We start from the raw sequence: 19,712 nt of genomic DNA on the forward strand, positions 1-19,712 counted from the left end.
CTGTACAATATGGACAAATACACCCATTATAAAGAAGCTCTGTGGAAGACAGAGATAATGGACCAGAAAGCAAGTTACCTTACCAGAACATATTTCACGACAATATACATACATACATACATACATACATACATACATACATACATACATATTCGCATACACACACACACACGCGCGCAAGTGTGTGTATGTATTTCTCCCGAGTTTCATTAAACGTCAGGAGGAACTGGCTGTTCATAGTTCACAGGAGAAGCAAATAACTAAATTAAATCGAACGATGGACATTTACAAAATAATATACTATACCCATTCGGTGTTCAGCACACACATATTACGCGTGCGCACACACACACACACACACATATACAAACACAAACATCATCGAACTTAAGTAAACGTAATTACATAGTTATACGCTGTGGAAGCATGGTCAGTACATGAGAATGATTGCAACAATTAGGTATGTTACGAGAACATATAAACACACACAAACAATAGAAAATCTCAAAACCAAGCTAATGATGCAATCGTAATAAGAATTTTGGGCGGGCAGATTAACTGTAGCACAAAATATATAGCAGGGGAAGAGGTGTGGGATTATATAAAAGATGGAACAGTAACGAGTAAAACAAGGCATCGTAACCATGGCTACGCCCAAGCAAACGATTAAAGTAAAGATTGTTTAAGCAAAACAAACAGAAGTCAGTACATAAATAGATGTCAGAAGATGAAGCAAACGAAACTGTGACATTTATATAATGTTTGAAAGAAGCCGAAATGACATAGCACGATTATCAAATAAAACGCAACAGAATACGGAAAAGATATATTAGGAGATTAACAGGCGGTATGGATTCAGAATATACGAAAAATGTTACCAACACTACGCTATTATTGAATATAACAACCATAATAATAATGGTTTCTAATTTTGGCACAAGGCCAGCAATTTCAGGGGAAGGGGTAAGTTCATTACATCGACCCCAGTTTTCAACTGGTATGTATTTTATCTGTCCCCGAAAGGCAATGTTAACCTCGCCGGGATTTGAACACAGAAAGTGAAAAGTTGGACGAAATGCCGCTATGAATTTTATTCGATGCACTAACGATTTTGCTAGCTCAACGCCTCAAAAATTTATTTATAATAATCCTTTCTACTATAAGCACAAGGACTGAAAGTGGGGCGCTTGTCGATTACTTCAGTCCTAATACTCAACTGGTACTTATTTTGTTGAATTTAAACTTAGAATGTAATTACAGACGAAATTCCATTACGCATTTTGACCGGTGTGCTAGCGTTTCTGCCAGCTCTCCGCTTTTGTAGTAATTAAGATAATAATCTTATCTATTACAGGCACAAGGCCTGAAATTTGGGGGAAGAGGATTAGTCGATTACATCGACTCCAATGCTTCACTAATTTTATCAACCCCGAAAGGATGAAAAGCAAAGTCGACCACGGTGGAATTTGAACTGAGAACGTAAATACGGATGAAATGCCACAAAGAACTTTTGAATGGCGTACTAACGATTCTTATTTCTTTATTGCCCACAAGGGGCTAAACATAGAAGGGAAAAACAAAGAAAGACAAAGGGATTAAGTCGATTATATCGACCCCAGTGCGTAACTGGTACTTAATTTATCGACCCCGAAAGGATGAAAGGCAAAGTCGACCTCGGCGGAATTTGAACTCAGAACGTAGCGGTGGACGAAATACCACAAAGCATTTCGCCCGGCTTGCTAACGATTCTGCTAGCTTACTGCCTTAGTAATAATTATAATAATGATTTTGAAAATTTTGGCACAAGGCCAGCAATTTCGGGGAGCGAGTAAATCGATTGCATCGAGCTCAGTGTTCAACTGGTACTTATTTTATCGACCTCGAAACGATGAAAGGCAAAGCTGACCCCGGCGGAATTCGAACTCAGAACGTAAAGACAGGCGAAATGCTACTAAGCATTTCTTCCGGCGTACGAACGATTCTGCCAGCTCATCGCCTTAAAAATAATTATGATAATGACGGGATATTGTTATCAAGAGCCACCAGGAAACCTATTCGAGACAGTCGATAATGTACCATCAAATACATTATCGTCTGTTATATATGCTCTTATAAATATAAAGACCTGGAAACCAGATTGTGAAGAATGAGAACAGAAATAATCTCATTAATACTAAATGCTTTTGGAACGATGAAAAAGATGCCGACAAATACGTAACGCGAACACCCAGGACTTACAAATATAAAGGACAAAGGAATACAAGCCGAGAAGAGTGCTCCTATGAAGTCAACTAACTTGTTAGCAGTACCAACCAAATTTTCTCAAATTACAGTCTAATTAAGGAAGACGAAATTTAACAATTTAAATCTCTCTCTCTCTCTCTCTCTCCCTTTTCCTTTGTTTCTTTCTTAACGCTATGTTTTTTTTAAAAATGAAATCATAGCTTTGACGTCTGCTCCGACAGGATCGACCTGAAGCTATATAACAACAGTACAGAAATGTATATAGATTACGTATATAGATTACGGAAAATAATGTTAGTACAATAAAAAAAGGTGATGAGCTGGCAGAATCGTTAGCACGATGGACGAAATGCTTCGTGGTATTTCGCCCATCGCTACGTTGAGTTAAAATTCCGCCGAGGTCGACTTTGCCTTCTATCCTTTCGAGGTCGATGAAATAAGTACCAGTTACACACTGGGGTCGATGATATCGGCTATCCCCCTCTCCCAAATTTCAGGCATTTTGCCTATTGTAGAAAAGAATATTAATACAATAGAAAATATCGAAACAAAACACTTTATATTTCCAAGATACACAAAGTTGTGCTCGAATGTGCAGTGAAACAACACGATAAAAACAAGGCTACTGAATAAAAAAGAAAATTTATTTCTTTGTTAAACAACTGTCTCACACTTTCACTTGCGCTGCTGCTGTTTACAAAAATAAATAATAAAGACGGAGATGTTTATACCCATTGCACATAAATAGATTATTGTCACTACTATATCCTATGATTAACGGATCATGTACAACAACAGAAATCTACACTGAAAGACGTGTAAAGCAAAAGCAAACCAAACAATCAAAGTAAAAAGCTATGAAAAGATGATCAACTATCTTACTTACATTTGCATCTAGCTAGTCTAAAAAATAGTATATATCGTTTTATGCCAAGGTATAGTAACTTATTTATTCAGGAGAAATCTGTCGCGAAGATTAGATGAATTCTGGAGACAAATTGTACATTCACTGAGAATGATGATTCATTAGTCTTATCTGAAATAATCGTTCGAACAGCTAAGAAAATTATAGCTAAAAGTCGGACATCGTAATTAACTTTTTTTGAAGAACTAGAATATAACTTTATAGACGTAATCGAACAAAGGCATTAAAACTTCCGTGAAAATACAAGAAAAGCTGTTAAAATATGGTGATGGTGATTTTTGATATGAAGTCTAGTTTTGAAAACGAATTCTCATATATAATATATTCAGGAAAACACTCAGACGATATAATATCGAGAGAAAAAAGATTTCCACCAAAAGATGAGAATATTAGAAGTAGTTTTGAATAGGAACGTTCCTATAAAAGAAATAATAATTTTGATAATAGGAAACTGAAATTTATGAAAATATGAAACAAAACTCGTTCTAGAACATTACAGTTGATTCTGCTTAACTATAACTATAAAAATTTCGCTAACTGATATTCTAATGTAATTAACTGGAATATGTAATTAATTGAATTCGTCTAGAAGGCAATAAATTATAAGATATTCAATAGTAATATGACATTAGGTCTATAGAAAGGTATTATGGGTGTATTATTCGTACCTAGAAAGGATAGATTTGCTCGATCTAATCTAAATATTATAGGTTTGTATCGATATAACATTCGTTGAACTCAACTTTTATACATTTGATATTATTCTTGTTTAATCAGAAAATGGCTTTTACACACTTTGAATTAATCAACGATTAAATAATAAAGCTCATGCAGATTAAGATAAAATAAAGTGAACCAGCCGCAGCTTAACCATTTAATTAACGTATTTCTGTTGAAACACGCTGTCTTTGTTTCAATTAAATTTGAAAGTATAAAAAGTTTAGTAAATTAACTTAATCATAATTTACTTGCCGTTTAGATGATAAATTAACCTTAAATTTTGATGGGAAGTTCTAATTTATATCACTTTAAAACATGAAGTTTGTATCATAGAATCAAGAGTGATTTTATCCGGATCGATAGCAAAATATTAATATTGTCGATAATGAAAAAATTAATTAATTAATAAATTACATCCTATTCACTATTTATTCAAAACAATTTAAAATTATCTTTCTAGAAATTCTATCTACAATGAAGTTTTTTTTTTCATTTAAGTTTTTTAGTGGACAATAAAAAATAAAGTCACACAACAATTCGAACTCTCATAGTTTCAATTTAGAACTTTTTACAAACATGAAATACTGTCACCTTTTTTAGTCATCATGAAAACGGAATTTCTAGGAATCACTTTATTATCGAATCACATGTTCAATTTTATGCTTAATTTTACTACTTTTAACCTAAAAGTCGGGAAAAAATATTATGCAATTAACCAAAATTAGCATTATTTGCATATTCAATGTAACCGATCAATTTTATATACATTTCATGGTAAACGGTTCGTTTTATTTTTAATTTTTGAAAGTTATGCAATTTTCCGGTGTGCAATCCAGTATGCAATTAAATGCAATCAACTGCAAAACTTACGATATGAAGTATGATTTAGATAGCAGTTGCCCGACAAGTAGTCGTTATGTGGTTCGAGTCACTCCGGTGAACCTGTTTTTCTGTCACAACTTGGTGGTTACCTGTAGCAATATCATAGTTAGCAAGTGGAAAGCAGTGAGGGCGCGTGGCTTAGTGGTTAGGGCATTCGGCTCATGATCGTAAGGTTGTGAGTTCGATTCCCGGCGACGCGTTGTGTCCTTGAGCAAGACACTTTATTTCACGTTGCTCCAGTCCACTCAGCTGGCAAAAATGAGTTGTACTTGTTTTTCAAAGGGTCGGCCTTGTCACTCTCTGTGTCACGCTGATTATCCCCGAGAACTACGTTAAGGGTACACGTGTCTGTGGAATGCTCAGCCATTTGCACGTTAATTTCACGAGCAAGCTGTTCCCTTGATCGTATCAGCTGGGACCCTCGTCGTCGTAACCGGCGGAGTCTTTTAAGCAAGTGGAAAACTAAAGCTGGAATTATTGGTAAATATTTGTAACAAAATCAGTTGAACATAAATAATTATTTGTGGTAGGATTTGAACAGAAAATATAGAGGCAAAATATTTTGTTCAGCGCTCTAACGTATATTATTCACTTCCTTTAACAGAAAAGATTTCTAACGAAGACATACTATGATTATTCGGGGAGGGGTTTGGTAGCTAATCAAATTATATCAACGAAATACTTGACTGATCCTTTATTTTAATGACCCATATAACAGAAGTTTGAAATGCAAAGTTGATCGCAAGATTTTAACTCAGAACGTGACTAATAATTTTATTGACCCTAGAAGTATAAAAAGTAGAGTACATCAGCGAAATTTGAACTCGGAGCTTGGGTAGTACTTCCATGTTCAAATTCCCCTGTGGTAAACCTTACAAACTGCTGAAGTCAATAAAATAAATTTGGTTCTTTATGTTACCAGAAGGTTAAAATGCTGCAATTTTAACCATAGATGAATATGAAATCAAACCGAGATTAATACAATTTTTGACCCAAGAATTTTGAAAAGCCAAGTTGATCAAAGCGGGATTTGAACTTGAGTAAGTACTTTATATTACTTTATTTTAATAGTCCCGGAAGGTGGAAATGCAATGTTGAACACACATTAAAGGGCCGCTGCCCTCAATATCACACAGTTATTTATAGGTCTGATGTTTACTATTCAACCTCTAATAATATAAATGTTCAAGAGAAATAATTATAGTGCTATTTTCACTGTTGATTAAATATATCCTGTAGTTGTCACCTCTACCAACATTCTGTGTTGCTGGAGATGCAATAATCAAGTTATATTTAAAGCAAGTAAGGAGTTCGGTCAATGAAATCAGGACTGGCTAGCCTCATTGGTCCGTTTGTGTGTTATGTTGTCGTATATTGCGTGTGTATGGAAAGTATTGAGAGGGAAAGGAAATAACTGGAAATGTGCGATGAGAGGGATTGGGGGAAATGAAGATATTGTACGTGTAGGGAGAGAGAGAGAATTGTGTGAGATGTACTGAGCCTAAGTTATAGGATATAAAACATTCACGTACATGTATGTATGTATGTACGTACGTACATACCGGCGCACATGCATATATATTTGTACATATAAGGATAAGAGAAATTATAGAAGGAACACATCTAGGCAATCAATACAAATTCCAAAGTAAAATTTAAAGCACACAACGAAATAAATATACATATAAATTTATATAAATAAGTGAATAAAATTACATGTAAAAGTTATATGTAAAATCTATGTATCATGTACGGTGGGTTCAGGTACCGAATGGAGAAGTAACAAATAAACAGACAAAAATCCAAGGTAAGGGCTTCTATCAAATTATCATCATGTAGGATTTCATCACGAAGGAAACCATCCTGATGTGGTGGTGATGGTGGTGGTGGGGCATTATGTTTTTGTATATGGAATACTTAAAACACCATTTATACATTTAATGTGCCCCTGAAACGGCTGTAGATGATGTCCTTTACCCGAATCTGTATATTTAGCTTATCTAATAATTTTTACCAAATTTATTTACCCTTGAATTTTTAAATTTTGAACTCTCGTCCGACAATTCATATAAAATAGTTCTATGTTTAAGAGATGAGGAATTATGTACATTATTTACATTGTTTACAATTGATGGATATTTGTCCTCATCTTGTTTGTTGTTAACACAACGTTTCGGCTGATATACCCTCCTGCCTTCATCAGGCGTCTTGAGGAAATTTCGAACCTGGGTTCTCATTCCTAAGGTATTTTTCGATGTTGCTGTTGTTGTTGTTGTTGTTATTATTATTATTATTATTATTATTATTATTATTCAGGTCACTGACAAGTAAAAGAGATAAAAGAGGAACGAAGAAAGTTCCATGAGAAACACCAGAATACTTCCACATGGCCTTCCTTGCTTGTATACAATACATCTAGAATATAAATAGGGGAACTTGTAAAGATAATTTATGAACACCCTAAATTATATAACCAATTGATGAAGCTCAGGGTAGCGGCTTTAGTAGCCCCGGAGACTCGCTCTCTCTCCCCTCGTATCTATCCCCGCTCTGTCTGTCTGTCTCTCTTTGTCTCTGTCTCTCTCTGTCTCTGTGTCTGTCTGTCTGTCTGTCTGTCTCTCTCTCTCTCTCTGTGCTTACGCGCATATATCTACATATAAATGCCTTTATAGACGTTTGTATGTATCTGCCTGTGTATGAAAGAAAGGCTTCGGCCGGGAGAGCGCGTGTTAGCGAGTGGAGGTGAAAGTGTCTGTCTGTGGTGTATGTATGCTTGTGATTAACCAGGAGCTCGGTAATGACCGAGTGGACGAAGTGTATGAGTTTGAGAGAAAGAGAAAGAGGGGAGAGAGAAAAGGAGACAGAAAGAGGAAGGAAGGGAGTAGTGAATGTGTTTTCTAGAAATAGATCACTTGTTATGTCTGACATTATCAATGTAGTAGGGTGGTTGGATGTCGTATAAAGTGCAGTGAAATGATTGCTCGGCTAATATCTGGGTCTAGACATGAAAAGTCGATAATATATTAAATAATATAATCAGAATATCGATCGGAGTGTAGCGCCTTCAAGCCCCCCCCCCACCTACACACACTTGAGTCACCTTTCCCTGTCCTTTTGCTTGCCCGTCTCAAGGTTTACAGCTATTAACAGGCATAACTATTAACGTAGATATTTTCAGCCATTATTGTGCTTTAACTGTAAGTCAGCCAAGATACAATCAGACCAACCAACGAGGCGTTCCAGCCGTGATCATCTTGTTTTCTTGCATGTCAGGGAGTGCATTTTTAAGATAATTGGGTCCGACTTGAGATAAATTAGGAAGCTGTTTGCAATAGGCCGAGCAACCACATAGAGGTAGATGTCTTCATGAGCAACATGAAACTACTGTTACAACCCTTATCTAACTTTTATGTAGGGAAGTATTTCGACAACGGTGGAGAAAAACGTCGACTTTAGAGTATTATTACTTACAGTTTAATCAAACTTGTCGCCTTCTAAATAGTTCCCTCGACTTTTAAAAAACAGTTCCACTTGTGGTATTTGATTGCCTCTCAACGAATATTGAAAAGGTTTTCTCAGACACCACTAAAGAAGCTTTATTTAACAAGCTGATCGAGAAAACTGGGAAGCGTAATCAAACACCCTGGAAAGATCTGACTGCCAGCATATCTGTAGATAAATTCAGCTTCAAATCACGAGAATATCTCCAGCCCCGGGTAAAAGACGTGGAATTGTTTTGTCAATGACAAAACAATTCCACGCATATAAGACGTTCTACGAACACCATTTCCGAAACATATAAGAAAAATCTCTGCGTACAACGACTTAAACAATGAAGTGAAAGAGCTAGCCACCCTTCTGGTTTGTGTAACCACCTGTATCAAGCTTACAGCCCATAAACTCAGCTTCCTTTTGTATCATCAATATTGGATGATCAACCCAACCTCAGGGAGAGGCAAGCATCGTAAGTATAAGTATTGTTGATACCATCAGCTCTAATATTAGAAGGACTAGACTGTTAAACCAATGAGACTGCAGCGTTGCAGTAATCGACTAGTTCTGCGACATTGAAAATAACGCAGCCTGCAAGTTCATTCAGTTCGATATTATATATGTCTACCATTTAATTTTGAAATCCTTCTTCCTGAAAGTCCTAGATTTTGGTAGACAATCCATCTCTATGTCAGAATCACCATGAACGTTAGAAAGACAATCTTGTTTCACGATGAATCCTACTGGGTAAAAAATGGAAGGCGACTTACTGCTCGGCGTAGCCATAGGAAACGAAAACGGCCGCTGACCCCGATAGATTATTTATACTGGATATCTGAAAGAAATACACACATCCTCATTGTTCTCAAGCCCTACGAACGGCCACGCCACGAATAAGTTCAGGAAGAATATAATAAAGATCTTCAAAGAATTCGGCCTAACTATAAAAGTTATTACAATCTAGATAAAAGTCGACTTTCTGTGCATAACCATAGACTTCGGGGTAAGTAAAACAATCTCTTCAGAAAATTCAACGAGAAAACTATTTATATCCTCAGTTACTCCAACCACCTCCAGCTGTCATTAGAAATCTAGCTACAAGCATCTGTAGAATTTATCCTTCAGCAGACGGAGAGAGGTTCGATAGATCAGCAACTCACAATACGAGTCATTAGCAAGGAGTGAATTTACCAACAAGTTAGCATATATAGAGAACCCTCCCCCAACTCCAAGCTAAAGATTTAGAAATAGAAAACTAATCTGGTTCAATCCTCTAGTCAACCTAGAATTACCACAAATAAACTAGGAGCTTCCTGACGCTAACTGAAAAGCATATTCCAAAGACCCAAACATATCATAAACCTTTCATCCCTCATAACGTCATGGTTAGCTACTCGTGTTGAAATGATATCGCTGCAAACACTGCACGTTAATAATCACACATACACGGTCTCTATTCCAAACTGTAACTGTTGAAATCCTATCAACATCCCACTGGGGGGTGGGATCCTGTTTCTCAAAGGCTGTAGTCTACCAGCAGATGGCATCACGAGACGCTGTGCGGGCACGACAGCTAATGACTCTAATGGAAGATATATACAAAACATGTAGGAATAAGGAAAATTTCACCTCGTTGTTCTGTTTCATTTGAAGACTCCCGGATTATCGAGATGACTTCCCTAATGTCAAATGGAATATCCCTTGACAGAGCCCCTTCTTACTCACCTGGAACTCGTAACTACCCACTCTGCCTCTACAGAAAACTGCACCTACTCAGCCAACACATAGTATCAATCAACAAGGACATCCTGTTGCTAAATGACCACCGATATCCCGGATATACGAGCCAAAGTCTAGCCGATCCACACACAAAGTCAGGACATATGCTCCCTGCTATATAGACTGCAGCTTACTCACGTTAGTAACGTGCCTGCATGCAATATCTGTTATCGCTAATGCATTCAAATTTCGTAAAATGATGATTGATTTTTCCCATTCCACCATGTACGGTATCCATTTTAAGAAACTGATATCCTTACGTATACTATATTACAGTTAAAGAAATGCAACACCCGACCTTCTTATCCGCAATAAGTGGACATAAAAATAAAGAAAATAACCGATGTTGCTTTGATAGTATTACAATCATGTCACTGCTGCAGACCAATAAAGGTCTGAATACCTAGAAGCCATTTTGAATTTCCTTCAACCTTTCTACCCTTTCTCCGGACATCTGCCGAGGTGGACGCAAAGCTTTAAATAATCAGGAGCTGATTCTGTTGTTAGATAAACGTAACTCCAATGAAATATATTGATAGCTAATTTCTTTCCTTTGTTCATACTTGTACATACATACATGCATACATACATACATACATACATACATACATACATACATACACTCATACATACATACATACATACATACATACATACATACATACATACATACATACATACATACATACATACATACATACATACATACATACATACATACATACATACATACATGCATACATACATACATACAAAATTCTTGATAATTAATACAAAAAAATCAAAAATACTACTCGATACGGAGAGGTAGAGTAACATGTTCCTATTTATAAATACGAGTTATATATATATATATTTTCTTTTTTTCTTTTTACCCCCGTCGGTCACGTCACTGACCATGGGATTGCACCTAGAAAGTTACCCTCCTAGTCACAAGTCTGGGCAAGGTTGTTTATGGAAGACCAGCAGTCGCCCATGCATACCGGCCTCCCCTCTCCACGCCACCAGTGTTATCCAAGGGAAAGGCAAAGGCCGATACAACTTGGCACCCGTAACGTCGCAACTCATTTCTACAGCTGAGTGAACTGGAGCAACGTGAAATAAAGTGTCTTGCTCAAGAACACAACACGCAACCCGGTCGGTTGCGTGTTGTGTTCTTGAGCAAGACACTTTATTTCACGTTGCTCCAGTTCACTCAGCTGTAGAAATGAGTTGCGACGTTACGGGTGCCAAGTTGTATCGGCCTTTGCCTTTCCCTTGGATAACACTGGTGGCGTGGAGAGGGGAGGCCGGTATGCATGGGCGACTGCTGGTCTTCCATAAACAACCTTGCCCAGACTTGTACACAAGTAAAATATTTAAGTAATGGGATGTTCATAGTAGTTCACTGTTGTGAGCAATAGAGTTTCTCGTATATTCCATTTTCCGCCTCTATCATTTGTTTTATATATGTATATATATATATATATATATTATATATATGTTACATATATATGTGGGGGGTGGGGTGTAGGTGTGTGTTTTTGTGCGTATGTACATACATATACACTCACACGCACGCACTCACACACACACATTCACACACACGCGCGCACATATATGTATGCATGCATAATAGGGGAGTGCTACTAGTACAAATACGAATAAACAATACTCAAGCGAAAACGTAATTATATAATATTTAACCGAAGCTTAAGCTTTTCCACTGTGACTCCCGGATTTCACCTTCCGGATTTTCAGTTAGTATTGCAATTAACAATAAACATGTAGTGTTTGTGTGTGTCTGTGTTTGCGCGCGCTTGTATGCATGTATAGACACACACACACACATATATGTATGTGTGTGTGTGTGTGTGTGTGTGTGTGTATGTGTGACTGCGTGTGTATCGTTGGGGATTTTTTTCTCCGTCTTCCCTTTCTTGGATCTTTCCTTTTCTTATGTTTCTGACGAAGAACTCCGCTCGAAACGTTAAATCCTCCTTTTTTCTTTCCTTTTCTGAGCGTCCAATAACACTATACTTGTTCCACATCCTCGCGTTGTTGTGTTTTCTCTTTGTGTTTTCATATTTGGATTAACTATATATATATAGGAGCACCCTGTTGGTTTCGATGACGAGGGTCCCAGCCGATACAATTAACGGCACACCTTGCTCTTGAAATTAACGTGCTAGTAGGCGAGCACTCCACAGACATGTGTACCCTTAACATAGTTCTCAGTGAGATTCAGCCTGACACAGCGTGTGATGAGGCTGGCCCTTTTAAATACAGGTACTACTCATTTGTGCCAGCTGAGTGGACTGGAGCAACGTGAAATAAAGTGACTTGCTCAAGGACACAACGCATCGCCGGAAATTGAATTCACGACCTTACGATCGTAAGCCACGCGCCTTCACACACACACACATATATACACACACACACACACACATATATATATATATATATATATATATATATATATATATTATATATATATATATATATAATATATATATATAAGGAAAATAAACAAGGTAGAATATATATATATATATATATATATTATATATATATATATATATATATATGAACACCTCGACCATAACTTCAGAAATTATTAGAAGAAAGTGAAAGATTTTTTGGGAAGTTGTCAGAAATACTTGGAATGAACAGAGGTACATCCTGATTTCATTATAACTTACATAACTTAGATATGTTTCGGCCAAAGATTGGTCCAGACCATGCCTAACTGAATACCCATCCGATACTTTCGTTGTTTAATACATTTCATTTGAATATTTAGAACTCATCTTACTGTAGTGTATCGTCATTTTTCATTTACACCCATATGTGATCAATTTGACGTAATTTCTAAAATGTGATATCTCCCAAATATTGAGTACTAATGCAACTTGCTTCTACGAATCCTGCACAGGAGGTCATTGTTATTTCAAGTACTCGTAATGAAAACAATTTCACTGTTTCTGCATTGACATTAGCTCAGAACATATGCAATATGTGGCTCTAGAAATGTCACTACGATCCTGTTGAAATTCAGTGACATTATCATGATGGATATTATTCATTATCAACATGGATTTCGAAGACATGATTAAGCAATTTAAGAAGTTTACGTTGAATGAATAATAAAGAAAGTATGCAATAATGAAAGTCTTACAGAACGGAAGTATTCATTCGAACCACAACTAAATAAAAAAGGAAAAACAGAAAAAGTACGTTCTCAACGTGTCGGTTCTTAATGTCCGCCAAAACTCGTAATTTGATTGGTTGTTGGAATGCTTTAGCGTTAACGCTGATGTAATTGGGTAGAAAATACCGGTTCCGAATATAAAATGTAAAATGAGAGGTGAAATTGGAATATGGAAAAATAGAAAAGAAAAGGAGAAAGAGAAGAATAGAGGAGGAAAAGAAAGAAAATACAAAAAGAAGAGAAAAAGAGATTTAGAACTGTTATATAATATGCTGATTGAAAAAACCGATATGAACGATATATGCAAATGACAAATGGATAAAAAATTCCTGAAAATGAGAAAAATGAAGAAAAGAAAATAGTTTTATAGGCATTTCATAAACGAGATATAGGATTTTTTCAATCAGCATAGTATAAAATAGCTCTAAATCTTTTTTACTCATATTTTTTATTTTCTGTTCTTATTTTCGTCACTTCTTCCTATTATTCTAGTTTTCAATTTTCGAGTTACATTTCCCATTTTACATTTCGTATTCGAATAATCGCTATTTTTTACCTAATTATATCTATACTAATGCTATAGAAAGCCCACCCAAAACAATCAAATTACAAGTTTATTTTAAAATATTCTGTGACATTATAACGGTATGTTAAATCATATGCTTATATCTGCATGTTCATTGCTAATTCAACTACTATAAGATGAACCAAAATATGGAGCGATCGAGTCGTGTAAGTTTCAACTTCAATTAAAAATTGTCTGTCTGTCTGTATGCATGTATATACATATACATAGCAACATATATGTATGCATGTATGTATATATATATATATATATATATATATATATATATATATATATATATATCTTTGAAAATCTATGAGAATTACTTAATACAGTTTTGAAGTGTAAAGGTGATTTTAAAAAAATATTTTTAAACAAATGTTATAAAATCTTTTATCAGAATGTTACTAACTTTTTTAAGGAGTCTTTTCCTAGTGTATGAGCGCTTTATTTTAACCTTTCCATACATGTTTCAACATGTATATGTATGTATGTATGTATAATATGTATGTATGAATGCATGTATGTATGTATGTGTGTATGTATATATATATATATATATATATTATATATATATATATATATATATTCATACACATACATATAGATGCAAACGTACATGCATTCATACATGCATGCATACATACATACTACATACATACATACATACATACATACATACATACATACATACATACAAATGTGTTAAGTTTCAGGAAACTCATGGAATAATAAAAGCAGTACTAATGAACTTACAACAATGTACAGGGTGTCCTAAAAGTTACTGATGGGTTTCAATTTTTAATAACTTTCTTAACTTTACAAATAAATGCATGAAATTATTTTGATATGATATTAAGGACATAATGGAAATTAATATGCATTAATCGAATTTTGCAACACTACGACATCACATATGAAAAATGACATCGCTTAAATGGCAGCCATTTCCGACTTCGCACTCCCGTGCTCCCAAGGCTTGCACTATAACACCCTCAAAAGTTTCAGACCCCACTTCTCTGATTCCTCTATTGATGCTCTCCTTCAGTTGCACCAGTGTTTCTGGTTTGTTAACGTAAACCTTCTGAGATATCCCCACAAGAAAAAAATCCGGGCTAGTCAAGTTTGGTGAACGTTATGAACAAAAATTATGCAGAATCACTTCATGGGTGTGTTCAAAAACCAAGAAGAATCTGTTTATGGATAATAATACTGTACCCGTTCAGGAGCAACATCTTGGACCTCTACACTGAAGTTGATACCAACGATTTTCTCAGGTCATAACATAGTAAAATTAATAATGTACTGCCCAATGCAAAATCAAATATACTATACAGAATGTATCAGCACCTTATCCATCCTGGACTTTTCCAAAGCTAACTGGAAATTGGCTCAAGAAAAATTCCTGAAACACAACTGGCCCGAAAGTATTGTATGTAAGAAACTGACTCGTAACTTAAAGAATTAATGTCAATAATGCAAGCATTAAATTCGTTTCAAAGAAATATAAACAGAAACATTATTCTTAGAGTCAAAAATCATCCTTATCAGACGGATAATATAGACGTCAGATTTCATAAACAACTTAATGATGTCTCGCGACACTTTCAGTGAGCCAAAACAAAATCAGACTCTCCCATGAAAATGAGAAGAAAAAAAGGAAAAACAGCGCAGCTGAAAATATAAAAACGAAATATAAGGCTTTCTACAAATTTCCAAAAGAATCCGCCTTAGTTCATTACAAGATAGGGTCATTGTTTGAAGAAAATAGCTCACTGACTACAGACCCCAAGGGGTATGTTTAAAACAACCTCAAAGTGTTTTCACTTCTCCACTGGGAGATTTGCAAATAAATAGGCAAGATCTACTCTTTAATACTGCAACTCTTTGCAGGGAAGATGCAACCACAGATTACATAAACGTAGAGAATTTAGAATCAGCCACTCATGAGATTAACTTGAACTCAACCACATGCCCTGAGGTTTTTCCAGTGACCTTTTTCATGACATTCGAATGCTCTGTTAAAACCATTGCTTCCTTTCATGCGGCAAACTTCCTAAAAAGTTAAGAGGAAGTCGAGCAGGTATCAAATTTTCAAGTCTATCTCGTTGAACTCACACAAGAACATAGTCATGAGAAGCATTCTGGAAAGAAAATATCTTGCTCACTGAAACAGCAGCACGGCTTTACTCCAGGAAGGAGGTACCTCAAACAACTACGGCAGCATTATGACTGGATACTGAAACAACAGCGCAAACATTTAAATATGGATGTGATATATCTCGAAGGCCTTTCATAAAGTTAGTCATGAATGTCTATCATGATTAAAACTTCACCAAGCCGGGATTGTATTATGGTTAGAATGTCACTGAAGGATAGAATGCTACTAAGATATCCCGCAAGTTTAGTTCCACTTCCGATGTCAGCGTATCGTGCAAAACAGTTTTTCAGAGGTTACGAGGTTCTGGGTTGCTTGCTTGGGCACCGGCAAAGAAACCTCTGATCTCCAAGAAGAATCAAAAAGCCCGTCTTCGTTTCACTCACGAACATGTCGTTTGGACAGAAGGACAGTGACCACTGGTTCATTTTAGCGATGAGTCGAAATTTAATGTGATTGGTTCCGATGGCGGAAGAAGTGGTGAAAGATTATGCATATGGGAAGAAATCAGTGAAATACGGAGGAGGTAGTGTAATGGTATGGGGAGTGATCTCTACTGCTGGTCCTGGTCCACTTATTCGCCTACAAGGGGCTGTCAATGCTGAAACCTAGAAGCAGATTCTTAGACAGCATACTCTTCCACATTTCCGATCCTCGTCAGTTCAACATCCTATTTCGTCACTAGAAAAAGTATATATATTTGCATTGAGAACAATTTCCCATCGCCAACCAGTGGTTGTCACACGCTGATGACGGGTCAATATCCAGAAACTCGGGTCCGTGTATATCACGTCAGGCTGGAGATGGGAAAGATGACTTCCATTTGCAAATACTGATAGGGCACAGAAAGTGTGTCAATAGCTAGCCGGAGGAGATGTCTTCCTGGGGCTACAAGCTACAGTAGCATCAACCCTTAAGGGTTAGCCACATTTAGGTTGCAAATATACTTCACGATATATAAGTATATATACATATATATATATATATATATATTATATATATATATATATATATATATATATATATATATATATATATATATATATATATATATATATATACTTATATGCACATACATACACACATACACACACATACTTACATATATCCTGTCGAAGACGACGTATGTGTGTTTTGTTTTTACTGAAGGACCTGTGCAAATTATTTGTTTATACTACGTACTGTACATTCACTCCATTAAATCGACAATTCCTGCACATGTGCGCAAATGTGCCTCTCGTCAAAAGTCGAACTGATCGCTGAGCAACGTGAAATAATGTTTTTTACTCAAGAACGCCGGTCCAGAAATCAAAACAACGATCGAAATCCTTAAGAAAGTCATTCACTATATTTTGTCATAAAGAAAACCTTTTGTTGTAACAGGTAGGTTTAAACACACCCTGTTAGTTCGCAGCGCTCCCTAACCAGACTGCTGGATGTGGGAATTTCGGAGTAGTTTTTACCTCCGCTCTGCACCATAGATCGGAAAAGTAGACGTTGCTGACTGACCAGATAGACAGGTCTCTCTTATATTTCCGTACTATGACTGGTTAGGGAACGCTGCAATCTAACTTTCTGTGTTTATACCTATCTGTCTACAACGAGAAATTTTCTCCATTAGAAAATATAGTCAATGGCTGTTTTACGGGTTCGAATATGTCTAAATAGTAACAAATGTGTATTTATTAACATCTCTGCTTGTTATTTTTCTAGTTCCAGAAACTAAAAATGTGAGGTTTAACCACGGTTATCATCATTTAAGGCAATGCTAAAAATGCATTTACAAAACGGAGATACTTGTAAGTTTGACTTACATTTCTCTCTGGTCCACTTTTGCCTTCTTATACACTGCTTATCTTAAGCAAAACACCGCTTATACACCGCTTATCTTAAGAAAAGAAGTCTGGCAAATACACCGCATGTACACACACACACACGCACACACATACATTTATATATGTACATATATATACGTATACATATGTATATATAGAAACGTAGATATAAATATCTACAAACAGGCACGTATGTGCGCGCACACACATATATATCATTTGTCAATTTTTCTTTACAAGAATTTTCGTATGAAACGAAGTGATGAAATCGATATTATAATATTTTGGCTGAGTAATACTGATTATATTCAGAGTCAATAAACAATCACAAACCATTCTCCACAGTTTTTGCTTATATCCTCAGTATATTTTTGTGCCACAGCTTTCTGTGATCTTCTCAAAGAGCTTAAATTAAATGGTGAATTTAAACTCATTGAAAAGATCACAGAAATGTTGTGATAGAAAAACATAGAAGGAATAGAAGCAAAAGCTGAGGTGTACGATGTGTGTGTGTGTGTGCGTGTGTGTGTGTTTGTGTGTGTGTGTTTATTGACTTTATAACCACTATAGCTCATGGCTCTCCTCAAGTATAAGAAATAACAACTCAATTCATACACACACACATGTGTATGTATATATATATATATATATACATATATATATATGTATATATATATATACATACATATATATATATATGTATGTATATGTATATATGTATATATATAGAGAGAGACATACATACACACACACACATATATCTCTTATTATAAAAGGCAGATTTTATCTGCCTCCCTTTGTCAGTTATAGAAATCTACAATATAGGATTTCTTCAATTACAATTTACTTAGCATTTTTAAGAGTAGAATGCATCGGGTTTTGCCAGGTCCACTTTTTAAAATTTAAACTCCAATTAAGCAAAATTTACAGAAAACTCACATTCTGGTGTGTATGTCAAATGCTTTTCTTAATGTGTTTTACACCACACGCACACGCACACACATAGTGTGCAACGAATAAAATGAAAGTAATTCACCTTTTGTAGTGAGTGACTCTTTCAGTCTGCCACTTCCTCTTTACACACATAGACACGCAAATATATAAATAAAATTGTAAGGTAACGTGCGTGTGTGTGAGTGTGTGCGTGCGTGTGTGTGTGTGTGAGGGTGCGTGTGTGTGTGTGTGTGTGTGTGTGTGCGTGCGTGTGCATGAGTGTGTGACAGGAAAGTATTTTAGGACGAATATAAGACCTATATCGGCGATGTTTCGCTTGTCGTAGCACAGGTTTCCGTCGATTTCCGTAAAAAACTTTTATTTTTTTACATAAGTAATGAGAGCGAAAGAGACTAAGAGAAAGCGATTGTATGACGAGGGAAGTTCTTTTGAAGTTACCGTGCATGGGACGCATTGATGTACATGTGTGTGTGTGTGTGTGTGTGTTTGATGGAGTGTGGGAGACAGACAGTATGTTGTGTAAGTGAAGTGCTTCTGTTAGTGTGTGTGAAGAGACAGAGAGAGTAATGTGTGAAAGAGAGAGATAACTGAAATTTTTTACTCGGTTTATGTGTATATGTATGTATGCATGTATGTGTGTGTGTGTGTGTGTGTGTATGTATGTGTGTGTGTATGTATGTATGTATGGCCGATTCAGTGTTTACATTTTTTACGGAAATCGACGGAAACGTGTGCTACGACAAGCGAAACATCGCTCCTATATCCAAGTAGCAGAAAGATCGCCCAAAAGTGTATATATATATTTAAATGTATTTATATATTCATCTATACACAGATGTATGTATAATGTGTGTATATATTTCCATACACGTAACCATTCACTCCGCACAAAGTTTTTTAGGACGAAAATAAGATCTAAAGTTATCTCTAAGTAGCACAGAGATCGCCCAAAAGTGTATATAGATATA

At 35.9% G+C, this 19,712-nt stretch overlaps 1 protein-coding gene across 3 annotated transcripts in view; it reads right to left on the reverse strand.

Annotated features, from left to right (window-relative positions):
• Positions 1–19,712, reverse strand: part of LOC118763056 — a 122,524-nt gene that overhangs the window by 84,367 nt on the left and 18,445 nt on the right. Inside the window, exon 1 of one of the 3 annotated variants that reach the window (XM_036502291.1) lies at positions 10,446–10,537. The exons of the other annotated variants lie outside the window; for them this stretch is intronic. The gene's annotated coding sequence lies outside the window, so the exon portion shown is untranslated. Of the gene's footprint in view, positions 1–10,445; positions 10,538–19,712 lie in introns of those variants that run through there. 3 annotated transcript variants of the gene reach the window in all.

The sequence above is a fragment of the Octopus sinensis genome, linkage group LG4, assembly GCF_006345805.1.
Source record: "Octopus sinensis linkage group LG4, ASM634580v1, whole genome shotgun sequence".
Classification (NCBI taxonomy): Eukaryota; Metazoa; Mollusca; class Cephalopoda; order Octopoda; family Octopodidae; genus Octopus; species Octopus sinensis.